The 20,111-nt window shown below is 41.6% G+C and overlaps 1 pseudogene; it reads left to right on the top strand.

The window, feature by feature from the left end:
- Window positions 1-571: 571 nt before the first annotated feature.
- On the top strand, window positions 572-19,520 carry LOC140938106 (uncharacterized; annotated as a pseudogene).
- The last annotated feature ends 591 nt before the right edge of the window (window positions 19,521-20,111 follow it).

The raw sequence follows: 20,111 nt of genomic DNA, 5'->3' as shown, positions 1-20,111 counted from the left end.
GGCGACACCGCGTCTCGTCTTTCTCGCGTGGGGTGATTTTCACGCGCGCTCGCGTTTCGCTCGCTCTACTATCTCTGAGAAAAAATGGGGGACTTCTCGTAGTCTACCGCTGGGTACGTTTCGAGGAGAAACGGATGTTTTCGCAGGCTACTGGAGGTTGCCAAATGACTAGAAGGGGTCCATACTGTACAAAACGTGACAGACAATAATTAACTATTTTACGTCACGGTAGACTGGTTAGGAGTTTTAACAACAATATTTATGTGTTGTTTCTATGACCAGCTCGAGGCTTACATACGTTGAAAACGTTAATTCAGTTAATTGTAACAAATTGTGACCCACAGTCAAGCACTCAGTTGTTAAAAGAGCTGTGATCATTCCGAACGAATCTGAAATGCTGTTCTCACAAGACTATTTTGTAAGAGTAAGACCAGTCGATGCGATGTTGCAGGCCGCTAAGTGAGGACAGTGAGAGAAAAGCAGGGCGCGAGATAACGCGATTTATTTGGCCAAACTGCAAGTTTAAGCTTAATCGTCATAGCGTTCTCCCTACACTTATATTCGAAGGAAAATGTGGAAAATTATGTTCACGATTTTCTCACTGGTAGTCTCCTTGTGCGCCCAAAATGTTGATTCTTGGCGCCGAAGGAGACGCAGACGGGCTCCTCCTCCGTGCAGTGCTAGAGATTGTACAGTTAGTTCGTGGAGCACGTGGAGTTCCTGCAGTCACCAGTGCGGGACTAGTGGATCACAGAGAAGGACAAGAGCACAGACTTCCCCTGCGTCGTGTGGAGGGAGTTGTCCGTACACTTTCGATCAAACTCGTGCGTGCAACAGGGACAAATGTCAGAATGGGGGGACACCTCATAGCAGCGGTTGTTCTTGTCGGTCAGGTTACTAAGGAACCTGTTGCGAAGGAGGTAATAGCCTGTGTACAGACGTCCCCCCTCCCTCGGAAAAAAATCGGGAGAAGAGACGTCTGTGAATCGCCGTCGTTAATAGTATTCCAGTGTACATTTGCATAAATTTTTTTTTTTTTTTCTCTGACAGTTTAAAAGGTGTTGACAGACCAACACGACTCTGGATCCTTTTAGAGCACGTATGCAGTTATTCTCTCGGACGTTCTCAACCTTCATAGCTAAGCTAGTAAGCTATAACTAGAATATCTTGCTAAATGTCATTTATAACGAGTATCTTATGCTTTGGAAGATTCTAACACATTCTTCGGTCTTCTGTTAGCTCATAGTGAGGTCATAGTGGGTCCACATCAGCTCTTTAGCTGCCTTTTTTACTGACCTACATGACAAATAAAGTATGTATGTATGTATGTATGTATGTATGTATGTAGTCGGTCTGTTTACTGTACATCGATTTCCTGTGGTTTTTGGTTTGACAGAATTTTCATCTCGGAAGTACTATTTACATTTCCAGTCAGTTATCTAGGAGTTGATCCATTCAACGATTTCGAGTAGGTTTCACTTAAAAATTCATTCACTTTTCTTCGGCAAGGAATTATAATAGAAATATCTCTACTTTTACCTTATTCTGCTAGTCATGACAGGCACATGTAGGCCGAATGAGCCATGCAGAGACGCCGGGAGCGTCTGTAACAGTCTAGCCGAACATTTTCACTCAATGTCCGCGCTAAAATTCAGATATAAGATCTCTGATTATTAGCGTTGAATTCTGTACGTCCTTCTCTTTTATTTACAATAGACATCGACAGAAAACAGACGCACCCGTTTTGCGGGCGGTCAGCGGTAACTCGCCTGACGGCGCATGTTTTAAATTAGACAAACAAACTTGGCGGAGAAAAAGCAATGGTACACAAAAGACGATTTCTCAAAATCTACTCATTAAAATTTTGTGATATTTGGCAGAAATTTTACTTTCGTCGTATTTTAAATAATGAGAACTTTAAACTGGAAGTTGAACAGAGGAATTTTCTGACACATTTAATAATTACAGTACAATTATACTTTTGATTACCTAAAAACCTGTTTGTTAAAATTTGGTCAAATAAGTTTCAAATGGTAATGATTAATTATAGTAGGCTGTGTGCAAGTTTGTAGGAAAATCTAATGAGCGAATTTTATATATGTAAACTGTGAAAAAGTGAAATTTTAAGGTTGTATTCAATCGTTCATGTCCCCATGGAAACTACAAAAACGTCAAATTTTACCTAATTAAAATCTTTCATCAGTATTTTTTTCACTTGCCAAAATTCAGCCTATGAGCTGCAACCTTTCTCTTGCCACGATTTGGCAAATGACATATACTCACAAACTGCCAAAACTGTGTTCAGCCACCTTAACTTGACATGGCTATTCCAGAGAGCCGAAATACAAGTAAACAAATATAAATGCGGTAAGCTGTCCACAAAGGCAGAGGTTTTCCCCGGGGAATCTATTCTGAGATTCATTCATCAATCACAACACCAAAAAAATTATTTGCGTCATGGCATTAACATTACAACCAATCAGAGGCTTTCCCCAACATTTTGGGGAAAGGGGAACACGATTAACGACGGCGATTCACAGACGTCTCTTCTTTTACTTAACTTCCAAATTCATTTTAAGCTTGTTTACTTTCAACATTTCGTCGACAAACGTGAATATATAATTAATTTACTGCTTATGCTCTGTTAACAGGTAGCCTTAAGGCTCCTGAAAAAAAAAATAATGAAAAGAATATCCCGTGAAAGTACTGTAAGACCACTCGCAAGTGTTCCACAAACATTGAGAGAGCTAACAAACAGCTTCAACATTTAGTTCAAAACAAAGGAAATGTTGAGGTGATGTTGAGACAAAGTTTAAAACAAAACAAAGAAAACACGATTTCAACTGACTCCATTCAATACCTTTCAACCATTATGATAATGAAAGGGTTTATGCTTTTCACAAATTTCTCGATCATGTTGAGACCTTTTGACCAGGGTTTTAATAAGAACAATTTTGTCTGGTATTGAAGTTATTGCTCCGCGATTTGACATTATTCTTGTATGAAACTGTCCTACAACAACATAACATCAATCAAAACACAACTTCCCTCTCCCCCCTCCCCCCGCGAGACTGCCCTTTTCTATGTGAGTAAGAGCCATCCTCCCTAGAAATGGTACAATCTAGGCCCTCAAATGGCTAGCTCTCCCTTAGATTCGCTGATTATAACTTACCGAGTAAACTGGAAACTGATTTTGGAATGCAATCTCGGTATTCGTAATTTTAAGGTAGAGTGAGCAGTTTTTACAAAGAACCTCATGGTTTAGTTACTTTTTAATTGTTCTTTAATTTTCAAAAAAAACCTGAGCATTTTGGCACCCTTCTTTGGCCTTTTTAACAAGGTATGAGTCTATAGATTACCGTCGTTATCGGCTTTTACTATTTGGAGCAGGTTACATCTAGCTGCTTGAGACTAGGAGATGACTCTGTTTACCTTGTGTCAGAGAAAACAGGGAAGTGCAAGCATCCGTAAAATGTTCAAGATAGGTAGCTTTTACCTAATGATAGGAAAATTACAAAACTCTGACCGGATTTAGGCGACGTCAATTCTAAAATCACGAAAAGAAAAGCTTTAGAGACTACATACTCTTTGATAACCAAGTCATAAGAATTCGATCCCCCGCCCCACTCTGTACAGTATATATGTTGCAATGCACAGAGTGAATCGTGTTAAATAGTATTCTGTTCTTGCAGACGTGAATGAATGCCTACGAAATCCCTGCCAGCACATCTGTACAAATACATTCGGAAGTTATACCTGCCAATGCCATTCATGCTACACCAAACTTGGAACACGGTGTGAACTGAGACAATGCAAAATTAGTGGCTCGTGTTACGCTTATGGAGCAGTGAACCCCAGCAATGAGTGCCAGGTAAGAAAAAATATACAATAGAGTTTAAGAATTGACACGCACGAGTCCGGTAATTGCTCGTAGAACGACAAGTTTTTACTCAAATCACGTCGTTTGACCGAAATTGCACAATGTGTTCGGGGGTTTTCACATTGCATCAAGCTGCTACTTCATCCAGTATTTTTAAATGAATCCATATCTCGCATCCTAATTTTCATTTAGATTAACAATTCATTTATAACCTCAAAAGCACTAATAAGGACAAGGTCCTGTACTCTTCAACAACTAAGAAGGGTCGAATTCAATATACAATTTTAATATCTGCTCCATCATTTATACCGATTTCACCTCAGCAGTATAAAAAAAAATGTGCAGGTTGATGATGAGGACTTCAAGCGTCAACGCTAGATAACATAGCAAAACCCAAAGCCAAACATTGCAATAAAAAGCTGATCTTTTTCTCGCACACGCCATTTTAAGATATGCCACACTGATTGTGATGGATGTACCATCCAAACAATTTGTCCGCTAAATTTAAAATGTTGTAAAGTTGGTGAGGGAAACTATCTAAGTATATTGTTGCAGCAGTCTAAACCTTTTGGTTCAAAAAAGGCTAATTAATAAATTCGCTACTGACAGGACTGTAACAGTGCCAACAAGATGGCCTGGACAAACAATGACGCATTACCTTGTAGTGACGGTGTGGCATGTACTAGGAACGACCGTTGTTCAGGTAGTGGTTGCTCTGGAACACCATTCACTTGCCGTTTTTGCGAAGAGTGCTACAATGATGCGTGTAGCGTTAAGCCCGGTTACTGCGTTATTCAGGATGGTGGAGTTAAGAAGTGTTTTGCCCAAGGCACCTTACGTCCAGGATTTCAGTGCCAGGTACAAAGCCGTAAATATTTTTTTACTAGGCTGCCTGTGGCACAGCCCAAATATAAAATTAGCTTTTTCCGCCGAAAAAGGACAAAATGGCGGATGGACCACCTAAAAGGCATAGCATGTCCTACCCCTTCTAACAGGGCCTCTTATTTGACTCATGAGGTAATGGGTCATTTCAAGAGGGAAAATTGCAGAAAAAAGGATTTGCGAGACACCCTAGAGATTTTTTTGGGTTTTGATTTTTGCCCCCCTTTCGATCAACCCAGTCACTTTAACTCTGGAGAACCCCCCTCCACCTTAGTATATCTATAACTTGATCCACAAATGCACCTCTATATCTCTATCTTTCTATTTCTCGGGATAGGAGTAATTAGGACTAGCTATACAGTCAGTAAGAGTAGAAAGTATTATACCACTACAGCCCAATAAGTGTCTTGTTTTGAAAAAAAAATGTTTATCCCGTTCTTTGATTTGCCACTCAAACTCGAGGGGGTACCCGCTTTTGATAACGTGAACGGCACAACACTCTTTAAAATAGATTTAGTTTAAAAGACAGTTGGTGCCAAAATGTTTTACAACATTAAAAGGCCGCAACCGAAGAATCTCTGATTTGCGATCTTAAAAGAGCAGATCACGGAAACTTCAGCAAGACAGCCAAACAGGGACTTTAGGACGATCTTTTGCGTTATTGAAGCACGTGTAAGTAGACCCATCAAAACTTCAGCTTTCGCCTCTTGCTTGGGAAAAATGCAAGGACAACGACTAAGGGCGAAGTGTTGTCTTAGGTTGGAATGGATTGCTATCACGCCGAATGGCCTAGCTATTGGAACACAGTGCCTTGCTCTTACTCTTCTCCGTTTATCAGTCTTATATGTTTATTTCATGGATAAACCTGGATAACAGGTGGTCACTTAGGTACGTAGGCTTTCAAAATTTTCATTTTTTATAACAATCGATTCATCAATGACTTGTCCATATCGTTAAAGTCGTTGCTTTTTCTGGTAATTTAAGAAGCCTTCTTTAATTAAACGGTCTCTGTTAGTCTCCTGCCATTATTTACCTTACAGATTTCTGCCTTCTTAAATTAACATGTTCTCTTCCAGGAATGTGACAGCAACAACAAATATAATTGGACCAACAATAACAATCTTCAATGTAGTGACAACAACTTAAAGACTAAAGATGACCGATGTATCAGAGGCGCGTGCGTAGGCACCCCGTTCAACTGCCTTCCGTGCGAGACACATGACGGACGCGGCTGTCCAATCAACCCAGGACACTGCATTATACAAAATGGCAACCAGAGGACTTGCTACGCTAAGAATCATTACAAACCGGGAAACCCTTGTCAGGTAGAAAGATGGCACTTTCGGACTGTACTCGGTATCCTATTGTATTTTAATCTGTGATAAGGTAAATACTGTGAAATGGATTCAGTGAAGTCCTCTGAGGTAAGAATGGGTTTATAACAGATGAATTCTGTAAAAAAATACTTGCAACAACAAATGAAAACACATGATACACCAATTCATCCTGAGGCGGGCTGCGTGGTCTCAAACCTGATAAGTATGTTAAACTCGCAAGAATAGTGCAGGGGAAAAGAAAAACAGTGTGGTTGATGAAATGGCAACGAAACTGAAAAGTGATTCTTTTTTCTTTTGGTCCTGAGAAAGTTGAGCGTTTCCGTTCCCTTTGTGTTGCAAAAGATGTATGCAAGCGCCAGTACTTTACTTGGCGATAAATACCCAGTACAAGGAATATGCTTTAAAAACCGGTGATTCAGAATCACACCTGCAATAGCAGACGCCATTTTCCCAACACTTGTCATCGTGCTAACGTCATTTACTTTGGGAACAAACACCACAAATATTTACAAACTACAAGTCTGATAACTTTTTGGTTTCCATCTAATTTTAAGTGGTGTAATCCAAGCAACAGCACGAGCACCTGGACAAATCGCGAAGGCGTGGCATGTGATGATGGTCACAAGTGCACACGTGGTGACACATGTCGAAGTGGCCAGTGCAGTGCCACACCATTCACATGTAATTGGGTATGCCAGTACTGTAATGGCTATAACTGCAGTCTGAAAACAGGATTCGGATTGGTAAACAACACGTGTATGTGCAAGATAGCAGGTGTGTAAATGAATTTATAAAGCAAACTCTTACCATCCACGCATTTTCTTGGGGCACTCGGACGATATTGCGAGGGACCTGGACTTAATCTAAAGATGATTTTCTAAATTAGCGCTTGCTCGCAGGTTACCTTGCAGCATGATTTCTAAGAGATAAATCAGCTATTAATCACAAGGACAAAAACAGGATGGCTCATAGACAGAATTAGAGTTAACGTATCTTGTGCACTAAAGAAAATTTCTTATGGAAGCCCGAGAAAATGAATGTCAAATTTCACAAAATGGCATCTTACACATGAAATTTTCAGAATTTTACCTGTGTTTTCACAATTCCTGTGAAATTTGACATTCATTTTCTCTGACTCCCGTGAGAAATTTTCTTTGGTGTTATTACAGATGACTAATTACATCTTTAGCCCTTGAAAAATCTAAAAAGAATGCAACATTCCGTAAATTATTCTGGTACAAGGTTTTTGTCCACTGAAAATCAAAATTACTCAATTTCCAGCTGGTAGATTCCGTCTTAACTTGCTGAAAACACAAAAAAGGTGGGAATGGGTTTCCGTTCCTGTATTGATTTTGGGTATACTTTTACTTTCTTTGAAGTCTGAGATTTAACCTCAGACAATAAGATTTACAACGTAGGGGCTACATGATTACCAAATACAACACACTCTTTTCTTCATACCCGGTAGGTCAAGACTATGGACACCAGACCATAAATCCATCAAACCAGTGTCAGTGGTGTGACCTGTACGACCCAACAGCTCGTGCTAACAGTGTCTGGTCAAACCGCCCTGCAGTAACTTGTGATGATCAAGATGCATGCACCAAGCAGGACACTTGTAATGCCGGCAGGTGCTATTAAAAGTCTTTTTACTAAAAACTTTACAAGGGAAATCGCTCTAATTAAAGGTCGATTTGTATGGTGGAAAAATCATTGGTCGGAAACCGTAAACTGGAGACTCTAGAAAAAGGCTTAAAATCTTCACTAGAGAACTAATTCTCCAATGTAATCAGAAAGATGAGAACAAAAATACTTGAATACCGTACTCTCTTACCTTTCTCCATACGGTTAAACCAGTAACCTCCAACACGTTCACGTCACCTCTTTATACACCCAATAGATGCCGACTCCGAATATTTCAAAGGTTTCCTATTTAGGGAATTCGGCCGTTAGCAGATCTTAAAATGATATCCAAAACTATAAACGATATATTTTACTGAAAACATGGAACAAGCTCTTTTTATATCAGGACCATTGCCTACCTAGGCATATCCTGTTATGTTACTAATGCAAACTGTTTTTTCCTTCCATTTCCTTTAAAATTTATTTTGGACAAATATATATGGACTGTTCTATCCTCTTTTAACTCTGAACAGTGGCGGATCCAGGGGAGGGGCCCGGGGAGTGCCCCCCTATTTTTGGACCAAACTGAGGCCCGAAGGCCCGAAACCAGTTTTTTTGAGGCCGCTTCCCCTTATCTGAAGGTCTGATCCGCCACTGCTGAAGCATGTGTATTGTATGTGAGCTAGTTAGATTCCAGGCTTTCTAACATATAAAATAAACAGCAAGACAAGAAAACAATTCTTTAGGAGGTTAAACTACAATCGCAGCAAACGTTCACCCTATATTCACCGGGTTACATCCGGGGCACAGGAATGGATGGGGAATTGGGAGGGCCTAATATGCCCACCCGGGACATGAAACCGTGGATACGGATATCAAATCGTATTAAGCGTGAATAGCGGGATTGATTGGAATGGAAGTTACCTTGGAACCGCCTTTTCGGACTTAAATTATTTTAAACATTGCACAAAATTTTCGTTAAGTAATGTTGCCAGAGCAGCTGTTTCACTAACTCCGTGAAAAAATGCTCACGGCAAGGCGAGTGCGTCCTTCCAACCGGTCCTGTGAAGTAAGATTTAACGAATTGTGGCATTTTCATCAGGTGTGTAGGCCAACCATACTCTTGTCAGTCAACTTACCCGTCTTCAAGTTGTATCAAGACTTCCCAGTGTGTTGGTGATGGAACGTGCAGACCCATTATGAGGGCAACAGGGACCATTTGCCGACCTCCTGTCGACGTCTGTGACCAGCCCGAAAGGTAATGACCTATGAGGAGGACGTCTCTGTAGTAAACAAACATATCCTCGTTTGTGTGCGAAATGCTCATATGTGCTCTGGACCATTGCACCCTTTTTCTCAAATGGACAGTAAAAAGTCAATTATATTTGAAACCATTTGGAAAAAATTCTTCTTACATGTCAAGTGAATGGTAACGATTCAGTGTTAACAGTCCGGTTACCTTTGGATTGGTATCCATAAACTCTGAAACGGCTGCTCTTTTTTTGTTGTTTGGGGGAGGGGGGACAACCGCGTTTACGATATAAGATGCTACTCCCTCACATTATAGTACGATCATCATTTTCCATAAGCTCTTCGAAATTTCTGGTCAACTTTTTCTTCCCTTAAGAAGGGATCTGGATAAAAAAAGGGTGGTACGATATGGAAGACGCTAGCAACACAGTCCCCATTTATTATGTAGGTGTGATGGTAACCTTGGGACATGTCCCGGAGCAGTGCAAGACAGCATTAACATAACAACTGGCACAGCCCAATTCATGGATAGCACATTTCAGTCAGTTGTTAGCTATCAGCACCTCACTGACAAACTCTACCTTCGTGTCTCCGGCTTTTCAGTCTCCTGTGGCCATTTGATGTTCAGATGGTTTTTGCTATCTTCATCTTCCGCCTGCAACACTGCATCACCATTGAACAGGACATTTCCTCACAGTAGCTCGCAGCAAACTATTACAGGTAGGTAGATGTAATGTTTCTAAAATAAAACACTGCTCAGTAATAAATACACCAGTTCCAACCATTTAATGTTCGTAGTTAAATCAGTTAAATGTAACGCAATTACATCAGAAGACGTCTTAAAGATTATAGACCGGACTTTCCTTTTAGTATAAAAAAAATTTGAAAAATACTGTGCAACGCAAAACTTCGATGATTTTTCCAAAGTTTACCAAAATTTGTACGAAAAGTGGTTTTTCCGTGCCCTTTCATGCTTATTTTGATAAACTTTGTGAATATCGCTACCCTTTTAGGCTGACTTCCTTCTTATGTTTTGTTTGTAAACTGTATTTGGAGGTCACCCCTTCGCGATTGATACACGACTTGCAGGGGCTTTCGCAGGCTTTTAACAAAGAGGAAAGGAGGCTAGAAGTCGTCTGAAATTAGTCACTCAGGAAAGCGTAATTTAAAAGGCGTGCCTATGTCACGTGTACATTTGACAAAATTTACTGACTTTCCTAGAATTGTCATCTCTCAGTCATCTCACATAAAACTCATCTAGAAGCAGGGACCGGACGTTTTTTCATAGTTAACGTTCATAGGAGCACGAGAACACTTCTGCACACTAACATAGTAGCCCGTAAGTCGTAATATAAGGAGCAGAGGGAGGGGGCTCCGGAACCCTCAAACCGTACCAAGGGTACGTTCCCTGACTTGCACAGAACCCAAAAGTCTTCCAAAGCATGTCTGCTCATGAATTTGTAAGACTGGTCAGAGGTCCATTTGCAACTTCTCGCTTCGGAAAAGGAAGGAAGTTGAAAATTTGACTTTTTAAGCAAATGTCTGGTTACTGTTGATCCAGCTTTTTCTATGACCGTGGAGAAACATTGTTTGGACGTGAGACTCTTCTGAAGTTTTCGGTACCCTTAAGTTGAATGAATCCAAGCCACAGTTGTTCAAAAGGTGGATAACACTTTCCGCCGGATAAGTACTATCCACTGGATCGCACAATTGGTTTCCTCAACACTTATCTGTTGGATACCGCTATCCAACTTTTGAACAACTGGGACCAGAACTCATTCGTTTGCTCATATCTTGTTTTCGCGTGTTCATAGCTTATCACATGCATGAAACTTTTACAGGACTTATTCTCCAGGATAACAACAGTTATAAAGTTTCCATACAAGCCTCGGATATAAGAAACAACGTACCTCAGCTTGTTTGTAGTGGTGTGATCGTCATTGATACATCGAAGCCACAAGGTGGTTGGATTCGCGATGGGTCTGGAGCTGACCTTAGTTACCAAGACGGAAAATTATTTCAAGTAAACTGGGGCGGAGTACAAACAAGACACGGTGTAAGAAAGTACGACTGGAAAGTTCTCATAACCCCTTTTGACACAAATCAGACCACCCAGCTTATGCCATTTACGACTGTTTATCAGAACACTAGCGCACAAAAATCTTTTAACAGCATCACAGACGGCTCAAAAGTGAAATTCGTTGTTCGAGCTTACACAAAAGCGGGACTATTTTCAGACCTTACAAGTGACGGGGTTGTCATCGACACGTCACCACCTATTGGAGGAAAGGTCTATGATGGTAGTCAGGTCGGCTTTGATTTGAAATTCGCTAAATGGGCAAAAACGTTCAGCGCAAACTGGGACATCTTTACTGATTCTCATTCTCCCATTTCACGATACACTTGGGCGGTAGAGCGGGTAGGCACCGGATTAATCACCTCATTTAAGGACACAGACCTTAACAGCATTAGTACAGCAACTAACCTTAATTTAGTTTCTGGTGAGAGCTACTGCGCAGTTGTCACAGGTTATAACGAGGCTGGTCTTTCCACCACGGTCAAATCAGACTGTGTGTTGATAGACCACGATGTACCGCTCGCTGGTACTGTAAATGATGGACACTTCCATGATGTAGACTACCAATCAGAAGATACCATGATGGCAGCTAATTGGAATGGTTTCAGTGATGGAAGTAAAGGGAGCGGAATTGTGGAGTACAGATACAAAGTCACAGAAGACGGTGGAGGTATAATTGTTCCCTGGACATCTGCTGGCAATGCCACTAACATAACGCTTAACGGGTTGGTTCTTAAGAATAACACAAAATACTTCGTTACCGTTAAAGTAGTCGATGCAGTGGGACTTAGCACTGACATTACTACGGATGGTGTTACTGTAGACACAACACATCCTGTGTTCACAGGAAAAGTGGTCGTTACAGGGGTAAATGACGTTAAAAACGGAACATCGTGTGTTTACATTTCAAGTATATCATCAGTAAAAGTACAGTGGATTGGTTTCTCAGACGCACACAGCGGACTTCAGCGATATGAATGGGCAATCATCCCCGCCGACAAGTCACTGTCAAACTCTGACTTGACAGAAGTTTCTGGGTCCAATCTGCCTACATCTGGAACATTTCACAACCTAGCACTTATTCAAGGAAAAGAATATTATGTCATTATAAGAGCCTACAATAGAGCTAAGTTATATAAAGACGCGTACTCAGTCCTTGTGATACCTGACTCCAGCCCTCCATCCCCTGGAGAAGTGTTCGACGGAGCAACATACAAAGTGGATATCGACTATCAGGCTGAGATTCATCGTGTTTATGGGTCTTGGGACGATTTCCCCGAGCCTCATACTGCGGTCAAGCAGTACTACTATGCGGTGGGAAGCTGTATCACTGGAAACTACCACGTCACAGAAAATGCATTCGTCAAGCTAGATCCTCCAACGGCCACTTCTTTTGTGCTATCGAACGTCACACTTGTTAATGGTCAGCGATACTGCGTGAAAATCAAAGCTGAAAACAAAGCTGGTTTGTTTAGTAACGAGGTATCCTCGGATGGCTTTGTCGCCGATGTGACACCACCGGATACGCGAAACGCCCAGGTGCGAGACGGAATGACAGGTTCGGACATCGACTTTCAAGACAACACCACAGCATTATCAGCACAGTGGGACGGTTTTGCGGACCGCGAATCTGGAATTCATTATTACGAATACGGAATAGGCAAAAGTCGTGGCAGAAATGCCGATGTTTTTTCTTTCAAAAATATAGGCCTTAACACTTCAGCTACTGCGGGTGGCCGATCATTAAGTGACGATGTCTATTACTTCATCGTCTGTGCCGTAAACAAGGCCGGGCTGCGCCAGTGCCTCAGTTCAGATGGCGTTCTCATAGATTTCAGCCCTCCGAGCCTTGGGGTGGTGAACGACGGGATTATTGAACCCGATCTCAAATACCAGTCTTCTTTGTCAAGTATGGCTGCTAACTGGGAAGGAATCTGGGACTTGGAAAGCGGAATCGAAAAATTTGATTGGAGCATTGGAACCAGTACAAATGACAGGACCAGTGTTCAAGGCTACACTGATGCTGGACTCTCAACCCATGTTAGAAGTAAAGCTGTTCTTAATCTGTCAAGTGGAACAAAATATTACGTTCATCTTAAAGTCACAAATCAGGCAGGAGCTGTTAGAGAACTTGTTTCAGATGGCGTAACAGCAGATGGGACACCTCCGAAGCCAAGCGTAATCTACCCAGGTTATGGGCCGCAAGGCGAATGGATATACAGCGACCAAGAAAGTTCCTTCTACTCTGCTTCAGCATCAAGCATTGCAGCTTACTGGACCCGATTCGCCGAACCTGAAAGTGAGGTATGGTACTACAAGTGGGCCATAGGTACAAGCAAATGTGGCACTCAAGTGCAGCCACTTGTTAACATTGGCCGGTTAAACTACGCCAATACGACAACGACTGATCTGGTCTTTAGATCCGGTATTAAATATTACGTTACCGTAACATCAAGAAATCGAGCTGGTCTTGTGTCACAGTCATGCTCAGATGCTCTGATCTTTGACAGCACTCCACCTCGTGCGGGAAAAGTTTACGTTGGACAGTCTTCAAACAGCCACAGAAGGAACACCTTCCATGTCGGGAAGGGTATTACTATTTCATGGAAAGAATTTAGAGACCGCGAAAGTGGCATAAGCAAATGTAATACCTCTGTAGAGAATCAAGTGGGTGACGTTCTGTTCGTCCACAGTAGCAATGAAACTTTAGGCAATATCTCTCTTCCTCGCCATGTCCACCTTTTTCATGGCGAAAGCTACAGTGCAACTGTTGAGTGTACAAACGACGCAGGCCTTTCTTCCTGTTCATCTACCACTTTCGTAATCGACGACACACCTCCCATTCAGAACGGCCCCATTGTAGCCGGTGTTTCACGTGATCAACATTATCAATATCAGTCGGACAAAACCTCTGTAACAGCCACTTGGCCTCCATTTACAGACCCAGAAAGCGATATCAGAAATTATCAATTCGCCATGGGAACTCGACCAAGCCTAGACGATATTATTAGCTTTGAAGACGTTCATCTCGCAACTCGAGTAAACAAAAATGGCCTAAGTCTTCTTCAGGGAGCTGTCTATTACATAACAGTGATAGCAACGAACTTTGCCGGTTCAAGTACAAATGTATCATCGCTTGGACTGAGGATAGACACTACACCTCCCTTGGGTGTCAATGGCTGCGTCCATGATGGACCAAGTGGTGACGATATAGACTTTTTTTCTCCTAATATGGACCTTGCAGCGCACTGGGAGGAGATTAATGATGCTGAAAGTAGTATCGTAGAAAGCAAGTACTGTATTGGAACAAAGCCTCGCGGTTGCCAGATTCAAACAACCAGAAGTGTTCAAGGAAATAAATCGTTCATCTGCCCGACATGCAAAGCGAATCCAGGAGAACGAGTTTTTGTTACAGTAACAGCCACAAATGGAGCGGGCCTGTCCGTGACTCGCAGCTCCAATGGAATGGTATTAGATGTTACTGCTCCTCGTATGGGCTCCGTTATTGACGGAAGTCATGTAACAGGTGTTGACTACAATGTCGTTCTTGAAGAGTGGAATGTCTCCATGTCTTGGTTTGGTGTGGAGGATCATGAAAGTGGTGTAAAATTGTGCTTATGGCGAGTACAGGACGCAGATGGTTACACAGTGCTTGAAAGTGAGATAAGAAATAATACAGTCTACGGACAAAAGAAAGTCTTAACTCGCCCTCACACATACCTGGAACTAAACTTTTCACAAAATGTCACTTACTATAATGTACTAACTTGTTGGAGCAAAGCAAGACTGCACAGCACAGCTCGTTCAAATGGGTTTCGGGTGCAATCTGTCTGGCCTGTTCCGGCTTCCGTTAGAAATGGCAAAAAACAAGGTGTTAATCTTGTCTATACAACGAGCACTAGAATTATTGGCGCCAACTGGGATCCTTTTACAAGCGACATGACGGACCCAGTTGTTGACTATGAGTGGGCCGTTGGCACGGCTGTCGGTAAAAACGATATCCTACGTTTTACTAGTGTAGGCCTCAAGACGAGCATTGAAAAAGACTTGGCACCCAACGCACCAGGAGTTGACGTTTTGGTTGCTGGTCAGAAGCATTACATCACTATAAAAGCTACGTCTGCTGCCGGCTTGTCAAGTATGGCGAGTTCAAGTGGGTTTATTGTAGATCCGAGCCCTCCAGTGAAGGCAGAGGTAATCACTAGTCACGTGGTGACTGACCAAAAACAGCGTATTGTCGAAATTCATGTTTCTTGGGATGGCACGCAGGACTACGAAAGTGGCATTGAAAGCAGTGATTACTGCCTAGGGACCACGCCTCGTACATGTGTGGACGGTGCTACAAGAGTAGGACCGTCCACAACCGGGACCATTGGCCCGTTCAAGCCTGAACTTCAAGCAGGTTATTACGTCACTGTAATTGTTGCAAACAGAGCTGGCCTTACATCTGTCATGTTTTCCAAGAAGCTAATCTTTGACTCAACGCCTCCAACCCAAGGTACCGTACTTGACGGACTGGGCCAAGACACTGATTTCACGGATTCCATGGATTCTCTTTCGGTTCAGTGGGAAGGCTTTGAAGACGAGGAGACTGGCATTGCTAGCTGTTCGTGGTCACTAATAGAACAATCTGCTTCTGACAATAGTTCTACATTTGGAAATGACACTGTCGTGTTAACAGAGTCTGTGCCGAGCAGAGGCAACCTCACTCGCGTAAATCTCAATCTTGTCCCAGGCGCCCGCTATGTTAGCAAGATAACTTGCTCGAATGGTGATGGTTTCAACTCCACGTCCTTCTCTGATGGGATCGTTGTTGACGTCACGGCAGCTAGTCCTGGTCTAGTACACGATGGATCGTCCCTTAAAATTGATATGCAGTATCAATCCTCATCATCAGAGGTCGAGGCAATATGGGAACCGTTCAAGGATCAAGAAAGTGGTGTAGTGAAATATCGCTGGAGCGTAGGCACTTCACCAGACAGAACTGACGTGCTAAATTTCACAGACGTTGATATTAAAACCTCTGCCAAAACATCAAACCTTACTCTCACTCACAGTCAGCGATATTACGTGACTGTTGAAGCCACAAATGGTGCTGGAATAACTTCACATGGATGGTCTGATGGCTTTCTCGTGGACATTTCTCCCCCTCTTTTAACAGAGGTAGGCGCTAGCAACTCTTCAGAACCAATCAGAACTAATCGTAAAACGTTAATCTCAACTCCACTTTAATTAAAAGCAGTTTCATCAAAGAAACAAACATTGCCTTGAAGTGGCAGATTTATTACAACAGCGCATAAGCGAAACAGTTTTCACATTAGAGGAACTGTTTACACGTTTTTTAGACCAAGAAGTGCTCAGAGTTTTTTTTTTGCATTTCTCCTCAAAAATGGCTCGAATTTCTGGGGTGACTATTAGATTTTTGGCCATGATGAATGTAGAGCTACTCTGTAGAAAAGCCATTATTAATTATAAAAGTAACAATGATAATAATCATCATAACTATAACAAAATTCTCAAATCTGAATGGCTATCAACTGCCCTAATTTCAGCCTTAATAAGACAATTTGATAGGACAGTACGCGTCATGCCCAAGTAATTGGACAGTACGCGCCATCACTTTTTTCCACTGTTAGCAAAAAAATTGGAATTTCTTTTGTTTTGATTTATACAAAGTTATGATTAATGGGTAACAGAACTTCGTGTCCTCCAATTCGGACTGTAATCATACTCGTGATTAAACAAATCGGACTCCCGCTACATGGTCGTCCGATTTTGTTCATCAGTCGTATGATTACAGACCGAATTAAACTCCACTCAGTCCTGTTACCATTATCATTACTACTACTACTACTACTACTACTACTACTACCACCACCACCACCACCACCACCACCACCACCACCACCACCACCACCACCACTACTACTACTACTACTACTACTACTACTACTACTACTACTACTACTACTACTACTACTACTACTACTACTACTACTACTACTACTACTACTACTACTACTACTACTACTACTGCTACTACTACTACTAATAATAATATTAGTAGTAGTAGTAGTAGTAGTAGTAGTAGTAGTAGTAGTAGTAGTAGTAGTAGTAGTAGTAGTAGTAGTAGTAGTAGTAGTAGTAGAGAAGAGTTTCTCGCTTTAAAATCGTATTCAACAAAAAAGTCGCAGAGAAATCCTTTAAGAGGTTGCATCTACCCCCTCGTTATTCTGAGAGGTCAGAGAAGTTTTCTTTTTCTTATTTTCAGCTTTCAAGTAGCTCAAATGGCTTGCTCCCAAAGACAGCCTTAGCGTCTCTTGGAAATCAAGCGATCCCGAGAGTGACGTCATAAAAACTGAATTCTGCGTGGGATCGATTTCCATTGGTTGCCAGATTAAATCTATGACTGAGCTACCACCAAACGCCACCAATGTATCTTGCGATGACTGTCAGTTAACCCACCTTGGATCATACTACGTTACAATCCGAGTGACCAACGAGGCCGGTTTGTTTACCGTAGCAACAACGAATGAAATAAAAGTGGACTTAACATCACCAGTGGTCGGTGACATAGTTCATGTGACGGATGTCACGCCGTGCGTGAACAACTGCACCTTAATTGCAAACATTTCGTCATTCCTCGACAATGAAAGTGGTATCAAGTTGTGCCGTTATGCGATACGAAACAGCAGTCACCTTTTGGGAGACTTTGTGAACAACGGATTGGACAAAACTTTGAGAGCGGCAGGTCTGCAGTTACAGACTGGTGAAAGGTACTACTTTCTTGTTAGGTGCGAAAATACCGTTGGACTTGTCACGGAAAAAACGTCTATTGTGCCAGTGCTTGTTGACAACACACCTCCAAAGAAGGTAAATTGAATTTATTTAGAGAACTCATAGTCTTAACGCTTTTGCTGTTGTTTGATGTGCTACTTATCCTAAGCGCTCCTGCTTTGATGAACCTTATTCCGTCACCGGTAGGTGTTTAACTCGTATCACAACAACAAACTTTAAAAAGTTTGTTGAAAGATGTTCATAGGCAAGTAACGCATTCGCAAAACAAAAGATTCATTCCCTCTTTAACCTACCCAAGCAACAAATGTAGCCTTTAGCCTTTCCTGAAAAATTGTGTTCCATCACCCGTGTTCTATAACGAGAACAAGTCGACACCTCTATGAAGCATGATGCTTATAATTAGAGTATGTGGATATAGCCGGAGATATAGCCTTAAAAGGCAAATGAATGGCCGCTTGCAAACAACTTTGTTCCCAGGGTCCCCTCCTAACCGTCTCTGCAGAGACTGGCAGGACAGGAACCTAGGAAAGAGGTTGGCTTGTAAACAGTTGCGCCATCAAAAGTGTTACTGGTTGAGGCTTTTCACACTGAAGGGCTTCCACTTTCGGTCTCGGTGAAAGAAGAACCATCACCTGCAAGCATGCGTATGCTGACATCTGAATATCAACTTCTTTGTTTTTAGGGTTCAGTGATAGTGAGCGCAGACCGCACGCATGACGTGTTTGGCATTCACTCAAGCTGCCACTTATTTAACAGGACACTGCGGGCTCACTGGTTTGGTTTCAATGACGACGAATCAGGCATCAGCGGCTTTCGCGTAGCAGTGGGAAAGAAACCCAATGCAGTGGACGTTTTGCCGTTTCATGACGTTGGCATGACAACAAATATCACCCTACCCTTAAATAATACAAATGGGCTGTTTGATGGGGACATCGTGTATGTAACAGTAGAGTCAAGCAATCAAGCTGGTCTAATAACTTACAGCAGTTCTCCCCCTACAAGGCTGATTTCAGCAGACAGCGATGCTTATACATCTGAAGGAGACTTTTACTGCTATAATGTTTAATAACTGACTCCATTGTTATGAATATAATGAATTACCAAGCTACAAAAATAGAGCTATTGTAGGCCTAGTCTCCTGCTGCATGTGGGTAATTATGCACACGCGAAGATTAGTTACGTTTAACTTAAGAACGCAATGTAGCTAGGCCGGCCTTAAGGACGTAACCTAGAAGGAGTCAGAAGGGACAAATGGAGAGCATGCAGTGCGTATTATTTGTTTATTTATTTAATTGACGTGTACATTTAGTTCGTTGATTGACGTCTTTATTTTACTTCGCGTTATTTTCCTCACTTATATGTGTTGTCCGTGACTGTGCTCACATGGTGGGTGGCTCCTCCTAAAATGTTCTGCAATTGGTATACGATTTAATAGAGCAGAAACCAATTGTGGAATTGCACTGATTTTAGGCATCCTACTGATGAACAGTTGCGACACGTAGATATATATTTTTTAGCAACTACTATAATGTGCAGTCTGTCCACTTTGAATACGTAAATATTGTTTTTTTTAGGAAAATCTACAAACATTGCAAAGATTCAGAAAAACGTCACTTTTACTTGTCACAGTTTAGCACCTTTTTTCCTAAGACCTCTTGAGGTCAGCAGATGTTAGCTTGGAGCATGAACAAATAACATGTAATAAAACAACAGAAATAAATGAATGAATAAGTAATAAGCAAACAGACAAATTCAAGAATACAAGCTTTCTGGAAGTCGTCAAGAAATCCCTCTAAAGATGATGTAAAATTTTGTGGCGGGTAAATTGTTTGCTGTTGTTTGTGGTCCTTTCATAGACTGAAATTTTTTTTACGAACTTGATGAGGAAGTCGTATACTTTCGATGTTTTCTCTCCTGAACTTGGGTTTATTGAAGGTTTTTTTTTAATTTCGATGGAAATCCAATTGCATTTTTCCATGAGTTTCTCGCACACTAAAATTTATACTAAGGAGTCAGTTTCAAGAATGAAAACTGGCCCTAATCTTATCTCAACTCATAACCATCATGAAGGCCAGTTATGTAAAATCTTCTTTTTACATCTGACATACCCGGCTCATTCTTAATAAACTAGCCTCCCACGCTGGCGTAGTTTAGGGGAGTTTGGCGTATTCCCTCCCTTAACTGGAGAATTTAGAGTCCCGAGTATAAAAAATTATTTGGATTAGTAGTATTTGGGTTATAATTTTGAAAGTGGGTTCCCTTA

The sequence above is a fragment of the Porites lutea genome, chromosome 5, assembly GCF_958299795.1.
Source record: "Porites lutea chromosome 5, jaPorLute2.1, whole genome shotgun sequence".
Lineage (NCBI taxonomy): Eukaryota > Metazoa > Cnidaria > Anthozoa > Scleractinia > Poritidae > Porites > Porites lutea.
This window is presented reverse-complemented; position numbering and strand designations above follow the sequence as displayed.